Raw genomic sequence first — 18,229 nt, 5'->3', positions numbered from 1 at the left:
TAGGAAATAATTTGCCAGGGAAATTTTTCAATTGAAACCAAATTTGAAAATTTCATATAAATTTTAATATTTAAATGCAAAGAAGCAAGGTACTTAGGCTCTCCTATAACATTCTGAAAACTAATTGAACACATGGAAATATGTGTGAAAATGGGTAGGAACATTTACTCCACTGTTCAGAGAGGTAAGTGCTATGATTTCCATTTTGATGATGTTGCTAGAGGAGCATGAGAAATGGCTGGGATCTTGCATTCTGAAGGCAACAATAACAGTACTTTTTTTCTGCAACAGCATTTCACAGTGTCCTGTGCCTTAGAAAATGGCATCGTTATGAGCGCGCATGGAAGAGACAGGTAGACAATTGAGCGTCTCTGTGTAAGCGAAGACTAATAAGACTAATTTCTGATTTTTTTTTTTTTAAAAAGGATGAAATAACTAGACGAGATGCAATAATTATTTAATGATCACTTTCTGAGCACCTTACATCATCAAAGTGCTCTGCAACCAACAAGTAATGTTTACATAACATAATTAACATAATTCAATATGCAAAGACCATAAACAGCTGAATAGTTTTAACACCCAAAGCCCAGATCCCCAGGCATACCTAGGAAGCAAGACAACTCTGTAGTCGAATTCTACCCAACTCCTTGAAGCATTGTACACATTCAGCGTCCAATGGCAGGCAGCAGATTAGATCGTCAGCATAAATCATTTGGAAAAAAAGAGACTCAGTGGAAACTCGGTGTTTTAAATGGCTCTCCAGAAGGTCAAAATCACATAACTTGACACTCAAATTACTCATTCTAATAGACAGGAAAAAAAGTGAACAGATTTTTTTTTTCTAAACAGCAAAAGATTTTTTTACTAATTGATTCTTACAGCTTATTCACGGTATGATTCTCTGTTTTAATGTACTTAGAAGTTTCAGTGACTTGAACAGGCATAGTGAGTGCACCAGAAATGGAGAATAAGGCCTTTGAAGTTCAGTATCATTATTTAGATTTCAGGCATGCCTGGAGACAGCACTCAAGATTAATAAAATGCTTTGCTTCAATTAGCTCTGTGTCTCTTGCATCCCTCCCCAATTCCCTCTGCCCTTGTTTAACATACTCCCTTATCCCTTCACATTATCCAGACAGGTGCTCTCTGCTACTACAGCCTGCTGGAAGCTCTGCAGAGGAGATTCAGTATGGGGAGGAGGATGGAGATTGGTTTCTTGGCTCTGATCTAGAAAAACATGATTGCTTGGGATAATAAGTGAATCTGTACACATGCCCATTTTTTTTTTCTTCTACAGTGTTGGTACAGACTGCTTTTAAAAAGATTTATGGAAAAAAATAAAAGTAAAAAAATCCCTGAAAGGTCTTGTAAACAGATATGCTCTCTTCTATGTATGACAAGCACATCTTCACAACCTAGCCCAGAAAATGTAAATCAAAGAAGTATTATTTCTAGCTGATTAATTCTGGGGGAGGAGGAAGCCACTATAAAGGAAAGAACCCAATATTCTTTTGTACATATGAAAGAAATCTTTATTGTAGTGGGACTCAGATTCCTGCAATGATTTAGTCTGGTTTTCGCTGTAATAAGCCCCCTCATTTCAGATTTCTTTGAAAGCAGCTTATGAGCATAATGCAATGGCCACTGAAAACTGACACATCCTGCAAAGTGGGGGCAGGAAATTACAAGTTTCACATTGAGTTCAATGGGAAAGTCATAAGGCCCTGCTCCCTCTCCCTTGGGGTATTTTCCTTTTTTATTGTCAGTACTATAATGGGCAATCAGTTCCTGAAATGGTGCCCTGCTGTCTAGATGAAGCATTTATAGGTTTTCTAAGCAGTCCATTTGACCACTGCAGAATAAAAAGTCAGCCCTTGCAAGTTCGGGTTTTAGGGCCCTGATCCTGCAATGAACTCTGTGTTGGCAAACCTCCTGCCCACTTTGAATTCAGGACAGGATCAGGGTCTCGATTTCTGCGTTTCCCGCTACAATTCAGCCCTTTATTTATCACAGCTGGAAACAACATTACAAATAAAATGCTTCTAGAAAACAGAGTGTCTGTCCCTTTTAAAAGTTAACTTTCCTAGATTTATATTTACATAGTAATCTTCTGAATGGAGATACTTCTTCTAATGAGTTAGGAAATATATAAATCATCACAGATATTTTCCGCACAGAAACACTTTTTAAAAAATATATATATATATGTTCAAAACTCAAATGCAAAAAGTCTTCTTTTGAGGGCCAGAACACTGTAAAGTAGATCCAAAAAAGAACATATGGACCAGTTTCAACATAAGATTTAGGCCTAAATGAAGTTAAGAGAATTTAGAAATCACTAGTGGTCAGTCTAATTTGTGATTTGGAAACTAAATTTTCTTAGAGGTTAGACAATTCTCTGTGACATCTCTTTTCCTCACAGTACCTAAATTGATAAATAGTAAATGTATGGCTTTTTGTATGACTTAAAAGTTTACTATTGCTGAATGTGCCTATATGTGCATCTGGATACTGAAGATATAGGTTCATTGACAGATACGTTCTGATGAAAACCAGGTTTAATAGGAGGATACCAAGTCAGTGACTTCCTCAAATAAGTCTGAATATGTTGCTCTGGCAATTTTTTTTTTTTTTGATACCACATTAATGCTTAGAACTCTTTTTACAGATGCTGGAGGCCCATTTCCATCCCTGCATGGGCAAGACTAGCAATGTCTTATCGTCCTAATGACATAGACCTGTCTGTTGAAGATGGACAGCTATGAAGCAGAAGTCATGATACTAGAAGAAGAAATAGCAAAATGCAAGTGACTCTGTCCTGCTGGTTATGGCATTTATGACAAGAAAACATCAAGAAATTCTAGTTAAGAATAAGCCCATACACCAGTACAGAGTCAATCATCTAGAAAATAGCTTTGCAGCAAAGAATCTGCTGGCTCCTTGTGAACAAGAGGATGATCATGAGCCAGCATTGTGCCCTTGCCATAAAGAAACTCAAAGGGCTGCATTAGGAAGAGCATTGCCAACCAGTTGGAGGGAGGTGATCTTTCTCCTCTGCTCAGGCCTGTTGAGCCCACATCTGTATTATGGGGACTTCTGTCTCAAGTGCTGGACTTCCCAGTGCAAGGAAGATTTGGGCTGACTAGAGCAAGTCCAGAGAGGGGGTATGAAGATGATTAAGAGACTGGAAGATCACCCATACAAGGAGAGACAAAAGAGCTGTGACTGTTTAGCTTGAGGGAAAAAATAAAATAAAAAATAAAAAAATAAAAAAAAAGAGGGCCAGACTCTTCTCTAGCACTGCCCAGCAACAGGTAAATGGGCTCACACTGGAATACCTGAAATTCCATCTGAACAAAACAAAACAAAAAAAAAGGTGTTGTTTGTTTGTTTGTTTTCCCCTGCGGATGTCTGAACATGGGAACAGAGCATGGTAAATTCTTTGTCCTTGGTGATATTCAAAATCTAATGAGACATAGTCCTGAGCAACGTGCTCTACTTAACCCTACTAGAGCAGGAGGATTGGACTACATGATCTCCAGAATTCCCTTCTTCCAACTCTATTTTCTGTGGTTATGTGATTCTAACCTCCATGTGGTCGGATATGTAGATATAGCAATATGGCTTCGTGCTTGACACAAGCTGACTTGGCCAAACTTAGGCTTAGGGCCTGGCGCTCGGAAGATCTCGCGATGTTACGGAAAGCAAAGGGTTAACAGAAATTAAGGCGAGTCAGCCGTCTTACTTTGAAGAATCAGTACCTAGCCATGTGGGGTGGCATTGTTGCTGATTGGTGGCAGAGCAAGCTTCCACATTCGAAAGGAGTATAACTGTAGTGAGCAGTAAACAATAAAGGGCACTCCAACCATATTGGTGTTACGTGGTTTGTCCCCTAGCGGGGTAGGATGGCCCCGGAGAGCCCGACCTCTGGGTGAACACGTTTATTGCTGGAGACCACAGACGGCTACGAGCTGAGACCGGAGACAGCCGCCAGCAACACCCCCAAAGTTGTCAAAGTCTGCCTCATCCTCGTCATCTGAATTCCTTTGCATCAGAACAAGAATTTATTTACTATCTATTTTCTTTCAGATGAGTAACCTGAGTTCACTATACTATATTCATTCTTGTGCTCAATTAACCTTTGTTTCATTGTAAATGAAAAAGAAGGATAATAATACCAATAGTCTGAGTTTTTACAGAAGATTCATTTTAGTGAGTACGCTGAGAGGCCCTGAGGACTTGGCTCCATTTACAGATTTAACAAGTTGTGCATCCACCTACTCCAAATTCCAGCTGGCCTGCTATGAGCCAAATCCAGTTCCAAAGTGGAGTGGTGGTGTTAAGGCAGCACTTACCCCAACTTAACCAAGCTTCCGGACACTCCTGAGAAAATGAGAGCTCTAGCAACTTTGTAGTTTTGAAAGGTTTAAGTCTGTGTTTTCGTCACTCCCTCAGCCTCAGTGAATAGTTCTATTCAGTAGCAGGTGATTGTCTCTAAGAGAAGGACCTATGAACACTGTGATAGAGAGTTGTTAGAGACACCCTACTGTGACTGTTTTTTTGGCAAGCCTCACAGGAGACTTTGGCAGCTTCCCTTCCTCTAAAGAGCTGCTGTACTTCTGCATGGTTGCATTCTTCAAGCAAACCTCTATTAATGCCAACACTAAGAACATGGAGAACTGATAATAATTATTGTTTTCCCTGCAGGATAGCAGGGAAAAGCAGCAATATTGAGCAATGCCATGCTTTCTGTGCCTTTTTTTTTTTTCTTTTTTTTTTTAAAATACATCTGTTTGATTTACCTTAACAAAAAAAAATTAGTTATTCAAATATATTTTTAAGGGATAAGAACTGTATTTTTACTGTAAGCACGTACATTTTGCAATAGTTTCTAATTTTTCATTAAGGCGCCATCAGGATAAAGTAATTAGAAACTTCAATAAATATTTTATGTAGGTTTCTGCGAAATATTGCATTAACCATTTTGAACAAAATAAAACATATTAAAATATTTGGAATGTCTTAAAGATCATATTATTTGAATCCAAATACATATTTTTTATATTACTCCATTATAAGCTTGATAGAATGTATTGTTAGCAGGATATGCTCATATTATTTCAAAGATGGGAAGGGTTTACTTGCTTGAATTGAAAATAACTCTCTACAGTATTTCTGATTCTTGTTTTTCTCTGGTTTACTTCATAAAATTTTAATTCTGAGAAGAAGAGCAAAATAAAGTCTACAGGAAAGTGTGATAAGAGAGGGAAGGGAAAATATGTAAAGAGTAAGAAATGTAAAAGGAGAAACACTTTCAGAAATACAATAAGAGGAATATATAATCTATTCACAGTGTTAAGACTGAAGAATATTCTAAACTTTTATAACAATGGTCTATCATTTACAAAAATCAGGCCAGGTATCTTCCTAATTTCTACTAAACTTCTAGGGTTAAATGTTGCTGGGTAAGAATAAATGAAGTCCTGTTGCTTGTTCACTTGCCTACAAGGTGTTGCTCTTTTTAGTGCATTCCCAATGTGAATCTTGGTGATCAAAATGAGGGACTAGGAAAACCTGTGTATGGGAGGAAAAACTCCATATCTCATTTAGATACAAATGACTTTTTTGTTAACAAATGGTTGAGACCATCTTTCTCCAGTGGTTTCTCCAAGAGAGCGAAACTTTGTCCTGGTTTTGCTCTGCCACACACTAAAATCATTGGTATTTCCATGGGAAAAGCTACTTCCTCCAGTGTGAGTCAAGTATTTTCACTGTCTCCAAGTTGAAAAATGGATGATCTTCAAAATTTTTCATTTGTTAATGTCATCTCCCCCATATTCCTTTTGACAACCTTTTATTCTCAGATGGTGTAACTAAATATCTTCATCAAACTAAACTCTGACTCTGTGCTGTTGTCTACAGACTGATGTGGATATTTCTATTTCAACACTGCTGAAGGGTTTGCATGTGTGCCTTAAAGCTTACTGTTTATGAGTTATTCCATTATAACGTATGACATCCTCCTACACATCTCGTCTCTTTCTGTATCATCAGGAACTTTGAAGGAGATACGAAGATAATATCGGCAAGAATCTCAGAGGTAAAAGGACTGAAAATGAATAATATCCAATAAGCCATGTCTGACGTCTCCCAAGACTCCATGTCCTGCTTCTAAGAACAAGAAATATTACAAGATTTCATGTCTTAGGATAGTGGGACATTTCTGAGGATTTTGCAGGGACATTTTGGAGGATTTGAATACAAGCTGAAATTTCAAATTACTTATTTATATGGTAGCATTATTATTTCTCTGTTTCTAATGTTTCTACTGAAAACACCTTATCTTATACATACCAGGGCTCTAATTGCCTTTTGAGACAGCTACTTCATGAGGGAGTATTATTCCCTGCTAGGCTACTACAGCTAGTTCTTTCTTTCACCCCAGCTGATTTAGCTCCCAGTTTATTGCTCTCTAAAAAATGATACTGGACTTGACACAATCATATTTCTTTCTTCTTCAATATTCCAGTCACTTATGCTACCAAAATTTTTCTCTTAGGAGGACCTTCCATTGTACTGGTGATTCCTATCAATTCTCTATAATTCAAGATATTTGTGCCAAGGTCATCAGCAGTATATGAACGAGAACATAAAATCATGATAACTTTTTGGGCTCTAACTGTTTTTTTTCTTTTAATACAATTCTTCCTTATCCATATGTCCTACCAATTCTTAGAATAATTCCCATCTTTTTATTATTAGGGATTGTTTTATTATTTAGGCAATCTGGCATTTCTTTCACCTTTCAAAGAATTATAGATTATGCTCACCATATTTCCTTCCCCACCTAACTCACCTGATTCAAAAAATAAATAGGTAAATAAGCAAGTAAATAAATAAAGATAAAAATAGATGGGATTAACCTGTTAGTGTATACTTTTGGCAGCCTCGGTTATGTTTTATCTCATGTTGTAATTCAAGATAATTTTTTCCTTACAATAAGGAATCCGTAATTGCTTAGATCACTTTTTTTTTTCTAATTCTTCAGTATAAGTGCTTTTATTTTCTAGTCTTAAATTTCAGAACAGTTCCTCATTTTCTTTTTTAATTAATTTAAAAATCTTGGTACCGAGTTGTCATGTTTCATGCGACAGAGCTTTCAGAGGTATCTTTCTGGGACATTTATTTATTTTTTTCTCATCTGCTCTTCACACTTTGCCTTTACAAATTCTTTGAGTTCTTTGCTTCTTCATTAGACCTTGTGACTTGGTTACTCCTATTGTTACTATCTTTGATTTAATGCTCAATATAATTATTGCCAGCAAAATAGAAGACTGGCATCTTTTAGATCATACCTAAAGTATCTTTTATCCAAAATTTGAAGCTTTTGTGAAAAATGTACTCAGAAAAACTTTTTTCTAAGGAATGAACCATTATGTTTTTCACTGTAAAGAAGCATTTTCAAATGTTATCAGACAATGATCCAAATTGCTGTAGAGATTGTCTTGTTGAAAGACTACTCAGATGTGCAATCGGTGAAAGCTAATATATGTCACTGCCTAGATGTTACTGAACTATTCTGTTTATATTCAGCTTGCGAAAACTTAGCATTTTGCAAAAAGGAGAAAATACTTCTTTTTTTTTTTCTTTTTTCTTTTTTTTTTCTTTTTTTTTTTCTTTTTTTTTTTTTTTTTCTGGAAGGAAAAGACCCCAAACCAGTAGCAGCGTATAAACAATATCTGAAAATCTAATATGTTGAGAACCACTTAACAGAAGTCCTACGGGGTAGAAGATACATCTACATTAGGAAGAACTATAATGTTACGGGGGTGAATTTGCAGAGTAGCTCCAAAGATCTATTATCAGCAGTATAAGCATTTCAGATGGCATACTTTAGTTGCAATCTTGCAGTCGTATGGCCTGACTGCCCATTAGCGGCTGGAGTATGCACCCATGGTGCGTCTCCCAGAGCAGTGCAATTTGAAAGGGTCCAAGACTCCCAGTCTGCTCTACATCCAACTTTCATGAGATATCCAGAAGATTCACTTAACGCACACACTATTAATCCAAATCAAAATGTTAATGTTGATGCTCCCATACAAGACTCAAAAAAATAATGCTATTCATTGCTACTAGACAATACAGGAACCTTAAAACAAGACTTAGATTCTTAAATTATTGCTCAGAAACTGGCTAAACCCAGGAGTTCCTCAAGCTTCTGTTCAGCCAAGGTTGTTCTTTTTTTTATTTTTTATTTATTTATTTTTCTCTGTTTGTTAGTTTGCAAGGTTTTCTGGTATCTTAAAGTTGCTTCTGAAGATACCTAGCAGATGCTCTTAGTCCCCCCTCTTGGCCTGGACCGAATCATCTCTGCACAAATATCTTACACTTCATAAACCACAGTGCTTTGGTAGCAGGGGGTTGCAGGAGTGACCTGTGAGGGGGAGTGGAGACTGGGGAGCACATAGGAAAGGCATTTTCCTAAGTGTTAGAATTGAGCTAAGTGCTCAATTCTATTTTTTTTTTCTTTCTTAATACCCAAATCAATTAAAAAAATGTTAATTGGCAATAAACTAACTGAAATTTCACCAGTCAAGATTGTTGTCTTCATACAAGTCATTAAGAGGGATTCTTTCACCATCCCTGCATAAGACTAGCAAAAAACTAACTAACATGAAAAGTCTCCCTAGAGGTAAAATGTGACTTGTCGTATACTGACTTTGACATGTAATGAGAGACATCAAAGTAGCATTTTTTTTTGTGTAAACCTACACCTCAGAACTCTCATTTTTTATCAGAGATATGCCTTCTACACCCACAATTCTTATGACATCCTGAAAACAATTGTTTCTGAATTTGTGCTCACTACTTATATAAGTTATGAGAACTAACGGGTCTCGTTCTTTTCACAGTCTTATATAAATTTGAATTTTGAATGTTTTTTACTTGACACCTTTCATATAATTACTATCTTGTTTAAATATCACTGAGCTATTGCCTGAGGGAAATGCAATAGAAAATCACTATGTTCAGTGTTATATTCTTACAGTTTCATCCTCTCTGTCAAACCGAGGATTTCTTATTTTAATTCTGCAGAGGATTTTTTTTATGTTTTTTGCTTGTTCTTTCCTAATGTGGATGAATAAGTTGCTGGCTATCTACTCACAGGATATTTCCTGTGTCAGTTAGCCAAGCTTAAAATGGATCTGTACACTTTTGTCACTGTCACAGATAGTTTTTTATGCTGCATAATAATGAAATGTAGAAAAATATACATTAACATTTATTCATGGCTTTTTCTATTTAAATGATTGATAGTCAAATCATTTGCTACTAGTTCGAAGTCAGATTCTTAAACTTAATATAGAACCAACTTTAGGGAAAAAAAAAAAAACCCTAAGCGCATACTGAAATTAAATTTTTCCTTCAGAAGAACCTCCAGCAAATTTAAAAGGCGTATGCTGAGCAGGAAGTCTGTATTTACATACAGAAGCTACAGAGCAATATTGAACAACGCTTAGAGTACTCAGCAGCAGGACAAAATGGGCACAGGATCCTTACCCATTTTATGTTAACTTGTCATTAGAAGAAAAACATGTGGCGACTACAAGAGTACAGACCAGAATGCAAGTCTGGTTCTTGTCTAAGTGCAGTCTCTTCTAGTATAAATAGATTTGATTCAAAATCTCCAACTTCTTTGGTAATTCCTCTAACCATTAAACTACTGTGAGAAAGGCAGACTCTTGAATGAAGTTTAGCCTCAGCCAGGCAGCTAACTGTAGCTCAGATTTAGGTTTTCTAATTCAGAGGAAGAGAATGCTTAGACGCCTCTTTTTGTTGTGTCTGATTTACTAGTCTCATGCTCACCCTGCACAGTTCTCTGTTTTTTTTTTCTCGTCTGATCTTTCTTAGGTGCCTAATTCAGCACAGTGATATCCATTCCTGGAATACATCAAATAAATAACTTACACTGACTCTGAGGCCTCACTTTGGATCTCGTCCCTGGCTTACAACAAGAACTCTGGGTCTCTATATCCAAAGGTTTTGACCACTGATATTTGCACATCTCTGACATCAATTATGAGGTGACTAATGATTTCCCTAATAATATCATCACGATGGCTAAGTTGTTGCCAGAGGACATGTTTATTAACACCAAACATCTGGCAACATTAAAAAAGTAGCATTAAATTTTAGATTCAAAATTCATAAAATAGACAATACTCAGAGTATTCCATAGCAAAACTTGAAATCTCAATATTTCAAGTATACTTTTTCCTAAGGCGACTTCTCCAAAGAAATATCAGAAAAGCCAGGCTTTAGCAGATTTTCAGATAGGAGATATATATATATAAATATAACAATTGAGATTAGCTTTTCTTCAGAGTTGGTTTACTTGTTTTTGCCAAGAAAAATAAAAATTTTTATCTGTATACACAGATCAGGGATCAGTTCAGGGAGAGATCACTGGTTCAAAGACAAAATAGTACAGAACTGCTGTGCTTTTGTTACCAAAGTTTTGCTATACTTTGCACAAATGCACAATTTCTGCCTTAGTTTACCTAGAAGAAAAAAAAAAGAAAAACTGCATACTAATAATATGTCTAAGTACACAGTACAATACTGTTGGGTGGGGGGGTGCATTTGAAGGAAATTTCTCATGCAAACAAAGCTACACTAGAGGCAAATACACAGTGTTTGTGTGGCGCTATCTGAGATCAGCTCCCTCTACATCCAGCTGCCCACTTCCACGTCATAAGGCCCTTGGCTATGTTCTCCTCGGTGCTTTCCCTTAGTCATAAAACATAATTATCACTTTGGATGGAGAGGATCAGGGAAGGGTTATGTTTGAAGGATGTTTGAAATAATGTGAAGGCTGTGTGGGAGCCTAGCTGAGTAATGCTTTTATAGCAGGAAACTAGTGAGGTGGGTACATGGCCTGAAGCATACCTGAGGGGACATGGGAGTGTTTGGGAGATAACAGACTGATGGGATATGCTGGGATGTGGCCTTTTGTCCTTGTAGGACAAAAGCGTGTTGAGCCAAACCTAATGCAAAACCAAATATTCTTCTGTTACAAGGATAGTTTAGTTCTAGAGAGCTAATCAGAGCTGTTCAAAGCAGAGCCAGCAAGCAGACCAACAATGACAAGCATCGGAGATCCGGTGCTTGAATTTACTCTCAGTCTTTTATTTAACAGTATAGACATATGCCAAAAGGTCATCTAGTGCATTCCCTGCTTCTTGAAAGATGTTTGTCTAACCTGGCCTTAAAGACCTTAATGTGAGAGGTTACCCAAACATCATGCTCCAGTGCTTCAATAAACAAATAATGGATCTTCTTGTGAGGTTTGCTTGCTGTAAATTAAACGTGTATGCAAACATGCTGTCACCACAGATGCTGAAACACAATTATTTGTTTTCTTGGCAAAGATTTAAATCTTTTGTTTTGTGTTTAAATATTTACTTATATATATATATGTATGTATGTATGTATGTATGTAGTATGTAGTATGTAGCATGTAGTATGTATATATATTTCCTTACATCACACAACCCTTTGAGTTTGAGTTTCTGCAAGCTTTCTAGTTTGCTAATCAGAGTGAGAGTAAGAGCAAGAAAGAAAGGCAAAGAGGGAAGGAACAAGGAAGGAAGGAAGGAAGAAAGGAACGAACGAACGAACGAACGAACGAAATGATTGTGGCTTAATGTGTTCTCTTTCTTAAACAGATTGATGCAGTGTCTAGTCTATATTTCAAGAAATACTGGAGAAAACAGACAAAAATAGTTTCAGTATGAGAAAATGAGGTATTTTATAACCTGATACTTCAGGATGTCTCCTAGTAGGTGGGATATAGACTTAATTCTCTCAAAGGAGAGATTTAAATCTTAACACCTCACATCCCAGCTGAGCACCATAACTATGAATAGTTAAAAAGAGAGTGACTCTACTTTTTCTACTGAAAGTCTTTTAAAAAGTAAACTCAGGACTAATTTGGCACCTGTCTGAAGGATTCAGTTTTGAAACATGCTTCAGGAAAGTGATCTGCACAGCAGGCAGATAAATATGTAGATCTTCCTATTTCTTCCTAGTGCTCTTATTTACCATCTCCTTGTTCAGTGAGCTGGTAGTTTCTTATCCCAAGCCTATCAGCCTCACATACCCTATGCATTGCAGAGCATAAGGCATCATACTTTGCAACCTTCCAGCAGGGCTACTAATAATATCAATTTCTGTAACAATTGCTGCTCTGTCGTGAGTAGAGTCCAGCAGCCTAGTGCTTGAAGAAAGATTACGATCATGGCAACAGAAATTGTTTGAAATATGAATTATGAAAATCTGAAATATGAACCTATAATCAAATGGCAACTTATCAAATTGCATACTCCCAAGAACATTTGCAGGACTGGTTTCAGAAAAGGAGTTTGAAACTATTGATTTTAAACTGGTATTTTTGGAGCATATATGAGCAATGTAAATAACAAAAAAAAAAAAAAAAAAAGATTCTATACAGAAATCTTTATTCATTGGCATTCAAGTCTTTCAGCTTTCTGTAAGCTGTGATAACATGACCTTTGCATTTTGCATTGACCACTAGTCTTGTATTCAATATAATACTGTATTTAAATATTAATGCATGAAATCATATAACTATACTATAGGTTAGCTATTTTGTTTCATTTTTCCCCTTAAATTATATTGGCAAGTTTACATTTGAAAGAAATGTGAAATATGTCCTTGAAAACTTGTAACTAGATCCTTATAAATATTACAAAAACAATAATTTTGCATCAGTATGGTGAACAAGTAGCAAAGTGCCTGAAGAATATAAATTAAATGTTCTCTGGAAGAACTGGTAAAGGTTAAAATTCATCATTTTAACTGATAGGCTTTCTTTGGGAAATAACTGATGCAGAGAATACAAAATACTATGTTAATTTTGTGTTTCTTCTTCTTCTTCTTCTTTTTTCCCTTGAAAAACAGTACCTCTCTGCTTATAAGGAATACTTCCTTTTGTTCTAGATTTAAAGTTTCCTGAAATGCTTATCTTCATACACAAATGGTATCTCATTCCATTTGAAATGGAAACTTTTTACCTGAATTAAGTTCTCTTCTTCTCACTTTTCACTTCTGTAATTTAGGTCTTTTTAGGAAAAGATTTATCCTGGACATGATATGTAAACTGGTTGTGAAATACCACATTTACTACCACAGTTTCCATAGTGATTTTCAGAATCTAACAGGCTAGAGGCTTAACTAGAAAAACGGCAGTGAGTACAATTTATGCTAACAATATCATCAGTATCTAGAAGCACCTGTTTACTGCAGGCTACTGCAGGCATTGCACCAATGCCAGTAACAGATATCTTTTATTTTAAAGATCTTATCATTTACAAAGTGAAATAATAATCTATTTCCTTCTTTATTTAGTTAGGAAATTGAATTACAGAGAGATTAAAAGATATCTTTTTTTTCACAGCCATGGAAATCGTTTAGTCATAGGTAGAAATGAACCCAGACCTGTTAACCTTCATTCCACTGCCTAAGCCAGACTTCACTTTTCTATCAGGTAATTTTACTCCCTTTAACTGTTACTCAGATACAGAATAACCTCCTGTGTTGATCTGAAGCTAATTTGTTTGTACATCAGGTATTAATCTGGGGGGGTTATCTATTTCCAAAAAAGATTATTTAATTCCACCATTTCAATACCTCTGCCCCACAAAGACTCTCAGTGCACTTTATCAATTGGAGGTGAGGAATAGTTTATGACTGATTTGCCAGTTTACAAATTCATAGTATGATTACCAGGTAGGGTCTAAGTCTGTGCTAAGCATTCTGATTATCACTATTTTCAAAGATCTTCAAATTTTATCCAAAAGACAGACATTGCTCACTTTGAATGATGGACATACTCTGTTGACCAAAAATAACCTCTGTTTTAGGCCCAATAGGTTGGCACTGGCATTTCAGTAGGCTAAGAAAGGAGCTGCACGTTTCCATATCCAAGCATCGTGTGCAGATACTGAACCACAGCGCTGCAGATTAGCGACGGATTTTGGTTTTTCAGTTCACCTTCAGTCAGACATCTCCCCTCCGCAAAACTCTCTAAAAGTTCACCACAAAAGATACAAAGAATGTGAATGTGCTGTCTGGAGTTCATACCTAATCTTTACATGGGTTAAGAATTATTCCTGCTCTCTTTACATCTTTCTTTCTCTCTTTGCTTCTTCCTGCAGGCTATTCAGATAAGGATTTTCATTGTCACTGCACCCACTTTACTCTGAATAAAGCAGAGTGCATGAAAAAGCAAAACTCAGCAAAGAATGACTTGCAAACGTTGATGACACCACTGGGCTTGAATTTAAAACTATCACACAAAGACACTGTTAATATTTATCATTTATCCTCTTTTCCACTGGCCAACAAATCAGTATTGGCTTCACTGTTCCATTTTGACTGATGTCCTTTATTAATATCAGTGATGCTAGTTAGCTTTAAGACACCCCAAAGTGTAGTCAACTAGTTAAACCTCCAAATGAACCTCATGCCAGCTGTTTAGCCCTTCAAAGTTTTGCTGAGCATTGACAGAAGACCTTATCAATCATGACAATTAAGTGATTTCGGATTGTCCATTCCAAGGGAAGTCAGTTGAAGTACCATCTGCTCTTTTTCCTTTAAAACTCACCAGCCTCCTTTTCTGTGGCAGCAGTTTAACATTTGAAATGATGTTTCTTTTATAGAAGTAAGATAGGCTGATGAAGAAAACTTTTTGTTTTAATAATCAGCAGTTTCTATGCTGTGACATATTTTTGCAGTGCTCAAGGCCTTTTACAAATCAAAAGGAATCCAACTAAAACAGTAATTAATGTCAAATGACTAGTCACATAGGCCCTATTTAATTAAAAAAGTTCTAATCTTTGATTAAACCTCCTCACACATTCTTGTGATTGCAAACTGTTGTCTGAAAGGAAAAAAGTAATTGGGTACATAATCTATTGTGCCTTCTAACTGACACCTGCTAATTGTCTCAGTAACAAAAGGCAACAATTTAATCTAAAAAGTTTAGAAGTGTCACATTAAAAGTGTGTATGGAGGGGTAATATGATGTATTCCTATTAGGATGATCCAGCTCTAAGAATTTTCTTCTGTCTAAGAAATTTATTTCATTGTCCTTCAACAGCAAGTTTTCCCATAGCAGGCACAAAACTTATGGTTTACCATTATATTCTTTCAATATGTACTTAGTGACTTAAATGTCACTTTTCATCTCCAGAAAACTTTCTAAAAATTACCTAATCTACACAGTAGCTATTATAAATATGTTTCTATACCCATAGTTCACACAAAGAAATGCAAAAGGAATAAACCACAGAAATGACCACCACAATCATTCTGACTGACTCAGATTTCCATCTGGTGAAGCACTTGCACCTTTAATGTTCTTCACTCGTGTGATGCATGAGCTCCCCCCTCTTTCCTGCCCTCTTGGGATCTTAGCTTCAGCACTGGCTGTACAAACACGACTGTTAAGAGTCATGAAAACCTGCTCTCACTGAAGTCAGTGGCAAAATAGCTATTAACTTCACTGGAAGCAGAATTTTAAAGCAACAATGCGTAAGTGGAAGGAAGATGCTTTACTTACTTACACCTTTTTTTTGCTTTTCCTTTTTTTTTTTTTTTTTTTTTTACTCGTGAGTGCACAGTTTAGCTCTGTGATTTAGTAAAAGTTATAGTCATTATTATGGGGGTGTTCATTGTTGAGGCACTCTTCCTAGACCTATGGCTTAATATAAAAATGTATGGATAGCTCTTTTTTTTTTTTCTTTCTTAGACATTATCAAATGTTGTTTACAGTTTTTTTCTGAATTAAAGTTATAATACTTATACAAAATAATACAGTAATAACACACAATGTAATTATTACACAAAACTCCAAATATTTAAGTGTGATCTTCCCAGTCAAAATTCCCAGCAAGTGTTGTGTCCGTTTCATATCTTATCTAAACAATGTTTTTTAAAAGCCCTTTGAAATGTGGAATGGAATGTTTTCAGGAATAATGCTTTTTTTTTTTTCACCATACATTTTTAAGTAATACATAGTTAAACCAGGAAATTGATAGGTACATTGTGTTTGATTTTATATATATATATGTATATATATATATTGTTATCATGCTCTGGTGAGCTTTCACACCTCTGCTTTTTAAACTATGTTCTTGGGCACAATCATTTTAAATTTTCTAGCAATCCCAAACAAATCCAGATTCAACTCAATATCCACAGCTTATATGCTCACAGTATAAAAAGAACATAAAATAACAGTGTTAGTGGTGAGGGTTTAGGTATAGGATAGCCAGGGGCATTTCCCAACAGATCTGGAGAAGGCTATTGACGATATCTATTCTCTTGTCCAAAATTTGCCTTCTATTAAAACACAGGCTTCAAACAAAGAAAGTAAAGAACTGTTGTTGGACTGCTTTACAGACAGAAAAAAAACCTGTAGCACAGCAAGCAGGAATAACCTGCCCAAATCACAGGGCCAATCAATGGTAGAGCCAGCAGAACAACCTGTGTCACCTGATTTTCACATTGCTGCTCTACTACCGAAATATAAAAGTAGCTACCTATCAATACAATGTGTGTGTGTAGAGACAGATAAAGATAACAGATGATCTAGATGATAGCTTTGTCTCTTCTGCTGCATCAAGTTGGCTGCAGTATGCCGATAGAACCTCTATAAAATATGGTAGGAGTCCGGCGCGCACTTCAGATGATAATCATCACCATTTGAATGTCCAGATTTGGGCTCCATGGCCAAATCATATCTTTCCTCCAACTGCAACTTCAGTTATTCAGTCAGTCTTCTTTCCTATCCCTGCTTTGAAATTGTGCTTCATGCCTTCATTATCTCTCACCTGCTGTGACCTCTTAGCAACTGCAGCTTTCTTCCTTCTAATCTTCCTCCTCCAGTCCATTCCAAACACTACAGCCAAGGTTAGCTTTCTTGTTCACCACTCTGATCACATCACCTTGTGTCTCAGTCTCTCAGGTGGTTTTCTGTCTCATTACACTACAAGGTCAAATTTCTCCTCTGCAATTTCAAGGCTTTGCAGGAGTCTGCCTTAGCCTAAAACTAGCCTGAGTCTTTACTCTTCCTGGCTCTGGATCACTCCCGCATATCACATACCTCCTCATCTCATACATGAATTTTATTCACCGAAACTGTTTTCGCTATCTAGAATATCCTCTCTCCTCTATTTTGTCAACCAACCTTACTTTGTTCCTTAAGGTCCCTTCCAGGAATTCATTACTGAACACTATGCCAACTCACACAATTCACCTTGTAGGCTTGTCATTTAAATAAGATTGTGAGCTAAGTAAAGATTTAGAGAAACAGACCTCATGTTTGATGAAAATGAAGTACCTAGGCATGTGCCAAATGTACAACTCAGCAATCATTTTGTTTTCTTGTAATTCCCTTCCCCTCTGACCAGTTTGTTTTGCATTCCATGCATATTTGTTTATAAATACTTTAGGACAAGACTCTTGATTTTTAAAATACCAGATATTTGTGAAGCACCAGGTATAACAATGACATGGAAGAAATAATAATTGTGGAATTGACTCTGTTATGTCGCACTGCAAACAATTGCACACAGTATGTAGCATTTAAATAGATTTAGACTAAGTAGACATTAGAAATCTTTCCAAATCTCCTTTCCTTCAGATTTATACTCAAATAAAGGAAAAGAAACAGCGTTAATGTGTATAACTGGATTAGTTTTACTTGATAAAAGTGACTACCTTACTGGATAGTCTTTCCTCTCTTTCACTGATCACAACCAGCTAATACATATTTAAATCACAACTTGGACTTTAACATGGAGTAAAGTATACCTTTGCTTCTTGTTAAAGCAAGGCCACTGACAGCCTGCTGAGTTTTATCTTTCTCAAAAAAAGAAAAAAAAATTGAGCCAGAGTTATTTCTGAAAAAAAGTATGTTGTTTCTTAATCAATCAGCTTCTAGTCCAAAAAGGCAGCTACGCTTAAAACTACAAGATGAAAAAAAGGGATCATAGAGAGAAATAATAGACAAGGGTTAGATCGTTTCCAAATGTTGGGAAAAAGTCTTTGGCATCAGTCCAGTCTCTTGTCTCTCAAAATAAAAAGAAAAGTTGAGAAAGAAAAAAACTAAGAACACAACAGGACCCTTGATTCCCAG

Source organism: Tinamus guttatus, unplaced genomic scaffold (genome assembly GCF_059628265.1).
Source record: "Tinamus guttatus ecotype Peru unplaced genomic scaffold, ASM5962826v1 Tinamus_guttatus_pri_ptg000486l, whole genome shotgun sequence".
NCBI classification, from domain to species: domain Eukaryota; kingdom Metazoa; phylum Chordata; class Aves; order Tinamiformes; family Tinamidae; genus Tinamus; species Tinamus guttatus.
This window is presented reverse-complemented; position numbering follows the sequence as displayed.